Here is a 7,873-nt window from a genome sequence, read left to right on the forward strand (position 1 = left end):
GAAAGAAATTAACTGAAACATTAGTGAGAGAAAGTGCCTCGAAAGCTAGCAATGGGAGAATGATCGAATTAAAGGGGTATATGTATGTACAAATGCGGTTGAGCTTATATAATATTTACACTTCATTTTCCCAGAGAGTTTTAAGATTACAAAAAATTAATTTAGGTGCCACAGAAAAATGTAAAAAGACCATCTCTAATTTTGGCAAAATAAATCGAAATTGCCCAGCAAAAATACTTTAGACAAAGGGCTGTATTGTGAGCTTTTTTTGTTTGCTTGTAAGGTGGTACGGTGGTAAGTGGTCATAGCAGTGTTGCCAGATGGTCCTAAAAAACTTCAACCTAAAGTAATTTCAATTCTCCCTAAAAAAAACTTAAAATATCAATGAGCTCCCTGATGCTGGAGGCAATAAAAAATTTGGCAACATTTCGTAGCTTGTCCTTGGCTTGTTGAGTCTACCATTTTAGAATGCTGCAATTGAACGTATTTCCTCAATGTGATTATTACATAAAGGATAAGCGTATATAATGATTAAATAAATATATTCATTGCACATATTACATACATGTAATATAATAATGTTCGAAAGTTACGAAATTTTAATTTTTTTTTTGATTCTTAGGAAAAAAATTATAACTGAAAAAATCCCTAAGAAAATCTCTAAAGATATTGTATCTCTAATTTTCTCCCTAATGCACCAAAAATAACCCTAAAGCAAGGGAGAAATACCCAAAGTTGGCAACACTGGGTCATAGTAGTTATCTACGGATTTTATTCATATCCTGTACACTCAAGAATGATAGAATACAAGATTGCGCATTCCTGCGGGTGATGACGTCAAGATAGCAACGAATAGGAAAGAGTAATTGGAGATGGAGGAGAGAAAGAGTGTTAACCATCAAACCATGGAGGTCGCCATATTTACATGCATATAAACATCTCTGCATACATACAAACAGTTTGCTAAAATGACGTCACACGAACAACTGATTCTGTCAAATTCGCCAAGAACAAAGTAGCGGTACTGCTGATTGCGCCACCTCTGTCTCCCTACATCGTGCTGTACACTTACTTTATATATACAGAATGACGATCGATTTTTCAATAACTAATCAAGTCATAGGCGTCTTCACACCGATCGCGTTGCTTCATTATTTGGAAGTTTAACGTAGATGTACTATATTTTTCTCTCGTTGGTTTTGGCAAGGCAACGAGCTCAGTATGCCGACTTCCTATTAGTGTTCATGTATATATTTCGGAGAAATTGAAGTGCTTTTTATATTATGTAAAATGAAATAAAACAAACAAATAAACAGATTTTCGAACTCGGAACTGATTTTGTATAGGAAATGAATATAAGTCACCGCTGTCGTGTGCACGTCAGCGGAATTTAATAGAATTTTTAGACACATTTCGCACTGGTAGATACATTCGCAAATATTCGCCTCTAATAGTTTTAATATTATTGAGTCGCTTGCCAATATTTATGACTTTAGACTCAACTAAATACATAAACATACAATTTTTGAGCCTTGATAAAATCGTTTCCAATACTCAAAAGGTCGTTCAGGATTACACCAGTTGGGGCTTTTAGTCTGGCTATTAAAAGCCTAACCAAATTAGAGAATTGAATTTAAAAACTTTTGTAATTAAGCATTTGAATTTTGTGAGCGCTTCAACTAGCAAACAATTACAACGGCAATGTAGGTATCCATAAATTTCTTATCCTTATTTCTCATTTCTTTGGATCTATTCTAATTGTTCACGTTCTTACGACAGCATTGAAAACATAATAAAGGGATCCACTTGTTAGAGTTGTCTAATCAGAATTAAAAGAAGCGTTTTTCATTTGAATATTTGGACAGATACACAACTTTGTCTCCATTATCCATACCTTTACTGATGATATTATGGGCCAGCAACTGACAGATAGCCGATGTCGCAGCGCATGTACACGACTAAAGACCTATCCTGATCCAAAGCAATGGACAAACCGCTTTTTGCTCCCATTTGACAATGTGTTTTCACTTATTTGAAGACAAATGCCACTGATTTTGACATAGTGAAAACCAGCCTCAAGTGTTAATTGAATGCCATATTCAGCCAGCTATTCTACGCGTTATCGATGATTTCGTCTCCACCAAATTTGATTTCCTCTTTAATAACCGTGATTCTGGGTATATTGGTTACGATGCCACTTTATTCAATAGTCCAGGTAAGGAAATGCTGGTATTGCAAATTTCACGGGGCAATATTATTGCTGCCATCTCATATTAGGCCCGTAGATCATCCCCAAGCAATCACAAGATGGGATATGGTCAAAGTAAGAAGTTCAAACCAAGAATAATCGACAGCTTACATAAAAATACATTCATAATAAATTTTAATAATTTTTTTGCTGAATCATCCCTGTCGCAAAAGCCAACAAACCTCTATTTTTCACAGCGCCCAATTCTTGCGGGATTTCCATTTAAACTCGCTATGTCATAGACATTTATGTATCGAACAATTAGAAATTTTCACACCGCAAACGAATGCAAACTATTTTAAAGAAATTAAGTGCAAGTAAAATTCTTAAAAGCGAATAGTTGAAAAAATTAATTATAGAGTTTCAAATCTAATTTGTTTTTTTTTTTTTTAATGTAGCAGTTCTCAGGCCCTGCGGAGTGGTAGCGCCCACTGCTAACTACTACACCACAGCGGTCGCCCGTAACTTGACTAAGATAGTTTTCAAAGTCAATAAGCTATTGATATTATTATGATAAAAAGTTTTCATCTTATGTTAATCAATTTTTTTTTTATATATATACATATGACTGTATACATGTATATCGTCGTTTAAAGTACAAAACCGCGTTTCGTCATTCTGCAAAACCGCGTAACTGACATTGGCTGCCAAAAATTAGATTTGCTCACAAAAGCTCTTGGCTCAATCCTCATCCATTCGTCCGGAAATATACTAGCCAGAAAAGCTTTATAATTCTCTACAAAATAATTTATGCGACCTCACAAATGCGGTTTTGCATTTTGTTGATAGGCGGTGTTGATAAATTCAAGGCTGTATTTAAGAAAAGTTGCCAAACTTCGACAATTTTTATTCGATTGCAATATATGGGGTATCAGTTTATTTGAAAATAAATTTAGTTTTAGATAGTACTCCATATTTTGAGATTGTAGAAATGATGATCAACGATAAACGATCTTGTTTTAATTTACCCCATAAAAAATCCCAACAAGCCTGATCCGACAATAGATTCTGTATACCATTTTAGAGGCCTATATATCCTCTTTTCAGATCACATTCGATCTTTGAAATCTAATCAAATATCGTATCAACAAAATGCAAAACCGCGTATGTGAACTTGTAGAAAATATTTTCTAGAGAGTAAAAACACTCACATTTCAAATTGGTTCTCTTTTTTATAAAGTAATCGCAATTCTGGCTAGTATATTTCAGGACGAATGTATAAGGATTGAACCAAGAGCTTGTGTGACCAAATCCAATTTTTGGCAGCAAATGTCAGTTACGCGGTTTTGACGACGATACGCGGTTTTGTACTTTAACCGACGATATATGCATATGTAGTTGGTTAATGAACTATCCAATCAAACATACGCGCAAATTTTTCCGGTCTTCTACTGAATCTATCGTACATAGTTTCGATTTCCATGAAGTCTACGATTCTGAGTTCTCGTACAGATTTTCTACAACAAATATCAGATGTCGGAACAGATAATTAAAGTCTTAAAAATAATACATGAAAGTAGCAATGATGATGAAAAAATATATGGGTGTTTCCATCGGAGGGTCTACCGTCATATATCTAACTTAGTTATGGGCCAACTTCTCCACTTTTCAATAGCTTTTGAGTATGTCTTGCTAGGTGGCGCCAGGGTCGAGATATTTAGAAAACCCGTATTTATGGTCCGATTTGGTTCGAATTTGGCGTATGTAGTTGAAACATAATAAATCATAAATTTCCAAAAAATTATCATAAACTGGCGCTGAAGTCAAAATATAAAGTATATTCGACATAAAATTCGTGTTTTATTTGCGTTAAAAATTCGTTTAAAAGCAATACTAATAAAAATATCATAATGGAAATCTTGTCACGTCACGCCATGTCACGCACAATGTTGTCGACTTTATTCGGATTTAGTGATAGTAATTTTTTCGTATTCGTAGTGAGCATTCGGATTCGTAGATTTTCTACGATGGATTCGGTAAGAGGCCCCTTTAATCAATAATCAATAAACGTCTAACACCATCAGTCCTATTCTGCAACACATTCGTAGGAATGGAATGCTGCAATCCGAATCGTATCTTCGAACGTTAAAAACGAACGAGTAAGCTTTTTTGCGTAATTTTGTACGAAAACAATGCTGTGTCGGAGGCGAGAAAAAATATGTAAATCGATGTGTGTTTTCAGGAAATATTAGTGGTGTTTACTTACAACAGATAAATTTGCCTTTCGCATATACGTATATTTTTATCCACTGCTTTATATAAACGAGCAAAAACGAACCCTGCAAGAACACTGACTATCATTTGACAAATCATTTGAGTGGCAAGACTGATAGAGATTTCTGTCACTGGCTACCTACAAGTTTCTATCAAATTCTAAAGGGCAGTGTGAAAAATATGATGTAAACAATTGTGTACAAATTCTTCCGTCTTCCTCCAACTTATGGCCTTATTTTATGGTCTCTTTTCAACCAACGCAAAATTTGCATATGTGTTAGTAAGATAAATGAGAATGTGTTAGTTTCCATCACACAATTCTTGTAGGGAATCTTTGTTTCCCCTTATCGAGAAACTTGGGTCCGGTTTAGTTATTTGTACAATGATTTTCGTTTGTTGTGTCCAAACGCATAACCCGAATCCAAAAACTTTATCGTACACGTGTAATAAAAGGATTAAACCTTTATTTAAAATAAATGTTTAAAATATTAATAAATTCGGTTTGCACTACGCACTTTTTGGCAAATTTCGATGTGGGTTCTGCGCAAAAATACTGTGATATGCACAAGAAATATTGTATACCTTTGACATGCGGAATCCCTAAACGCGGCCGAAGGCAGAAGCAAGCGCAACAGGTGGTGGACCAAACAAAATGCAATGGCTTCAATGGCTTGGAAGAAGCTGTTATTGTATTAACTGGATTGAGAACCAGTTCTTCAGGCATAGGAGGAGTTCTGGCTTGTGGTTCAACAATTCAACCAGAAGCTGACATGGATGCGCCCATGGTTACTACTTATGCCCGGCCGCTCCGCATACCTGTGTGAGTCCATTGCCATAGCGCCTTCTTACCCCACTGCTGCAAATGCATCAGACTCCATAATTTTACTCAAAATATTTAAAATTAACAAAATTTTACTATAAACAAGCACATGATGAGTGTTTTTTAATTCCTTTCCACTTTTTTTCCTTCATACAGCTGAGTTCGAAAAACAACTGATACCTGGCAATGCTGCACATTTTTCCGCAAGGGTTACCGCATGTCGATTTTTCGTTTTTCATAACGTAGCTACGAATTACGAATCACGAAAATTCGGGTTCTAGAATAAGGGTGCATATCTTGCAGCCCTCTAACAAAACTATTCATATGCAAAGCTAACTCGACTACTCCCAGTCTACATAGTAGATGTACGATGCTTAAACTATTTTCAGACTCCTTACAAAGGATAAAAAGCACCCATTTTTGTCTCATATTGTAAACAAACAAATAATTCAAAATATTTCATGAGCTACTTGTGTGTGTGTGTGTGTGTGTGTGTATGTGTGACATTCCAACATGCTGCAGACTTCAAATTGAGCATAACCAATTCCATCGAATTGAGTATCATGCATTAACGCCTATGGCATTCTATAATGATTATAATTATACACATACTTATATAGAATATGTATGTATATAAATACACAGCGCATAACAGCAATTATGTAAATAATAGACAAGCATACATATATAGTATATTACGCAATGCTCATACAAGTAAAATTTACTATCGAAAAGAAGTTTTTTTTTTTATATACAAACTACCATATTTATATATATGTACATACGATTATGCACAACGGACTACTTCTACTCAGTCAAGCATAAAAAATAAATCATCTTTATATACATACTATACATAAATACGCATTATAACTAAATAAACTCAAACTGATTTAAATAAGATACAAAATAAAACATATTTACGTGTACTAAATATGTATATAACGCTGTGATTTTGTTTGAATATATAATTAAGCCTGGATTTACAGGTATTTACACATTTCCTTATTGGAACACATACAGCTACAGCTATTGATTATTTTTGTACAATTCCGGGAAGCAAACTCAAATTAAAAAGTAGGGTATACAAATTCCATTCCATATCAGAACAAAAAAGAGTACAAGATACGCACACACTTGTCTCGAATGTTTTGCATTACATAAATGGTTTTGTTTCTTATCTACATATATGTATGTATATGCACTTGTAAGTATCGAGCAATCTGGTGTTAGGAGAGCAAACAACTTGGTAATCGGTAATTACATACATAGATGGTATATGTTGTATTGAAAAAAAAAAACAAACAACAAGAAACTGGAGTACTTATGGGGTTTTGGAGTGCATGTGGTTCACATCCTTTTCTTGGCTTTACCAAAGAAAACAAACAAAATTCGAAACAAACAACGGAATGGCATGGAATTAGTTGTTGTTGTTTTGTTTTTGCAATGATTGCTTATATGTATTGCGTTTTAGGCAATACAAATATGTATGTCTATGGATCACCATTATCATTTGGCGGGAGATTATTATTACAACAATACTACAACAAAGGAGAAATACCGTGGAAACACCAAAAAACATAATAAAAATAGGGTTCAACAGAAAAATAAAGAAAAATATTTATTAATGAAATAGACGAAAACGTAAAATTAGAAATACTAATTTTGCTTTGGTCTTTTTTTTTATAAAATACTAAATGGAATTTGGTGAAATCATAAGCCGAGGCTAAACAAAATTAAATATAAGTTGAAGACTACGATTTCTCTTACGGGTTACATTTTGTACGTTTTCGAGATACAAGCTTCCGCAAAAGCCACTACGACATCACAAGAAATGTAGTACAAACCATAACTTTACTTTTCTAGCGACTGATTCTCACACATCAATAATATGTAGATTAGACGCCAAGCATTCAATCGATCATTTAAATAAATATGACTATTCAATGGAAATATTATTAATTCTATATGCATTTGTTTTTTTTTTTTGAAGTTACGCCACCAATTGTTTTTACCAAACTTAGGAGGGATAATTTATCAACCGAAAACAATATGAATACGTTTAAAAGTGTTTAGTGTATTTGTAATTATAGATAACAAATAGTCAAGTACATATGTACTAGAGTAGAAGGAAGAAAGAACAACAACGAGAGGACTTTGACACATATCCAACAAAGGACAAATGAATCGGAAGTTTTTGTCATTGTACGAGTACGTGTACGATTACATACATACTACATTTCTCAGTGGGCACTTATGAAGTGTTGCCTGAAGTGTTGTACAAATTTAAGCGAAAAATTGTAATTTAGTGAAAATTAACGATTATTTATGTTTGCTTTGCTTTTCTAATACAATTTTTACATTTTAAGACTTCACAATCATTTCAAATTAAAATTAGTATTATTTACTACTACTACTACTTGTGTTGTTGTTTAAATTTCTGTAGTTGGATTTATGTGTGATTTAGTTATTGTTGGGATACTAGCCGGTAATTGTTGAAGCAATAAATATGTTCTTACTAACTTGAAAAAAAAACATAATTAATTATTTTGTTGGTTCTCATATTATTCTTATCATCGTTTAAAAAAGGA

This window comes from Rhagoletis pomonella, unplaced genomic scaffold (genome assembly GCF_013731165.1).
Source record: "Rhagoletis pomonella isolate Grant_MI unplaced genomic scaffold, Rhpom_1.0 Rhpom_scaffold_00010, whole genome shotgun sequence".
Lineage (NCBI taxonomy): Eukaryota > Metazoa > Arthropoda > Insecta > Diptera > Tephritidae > Rhagoletis > Rhagoletis pomonella.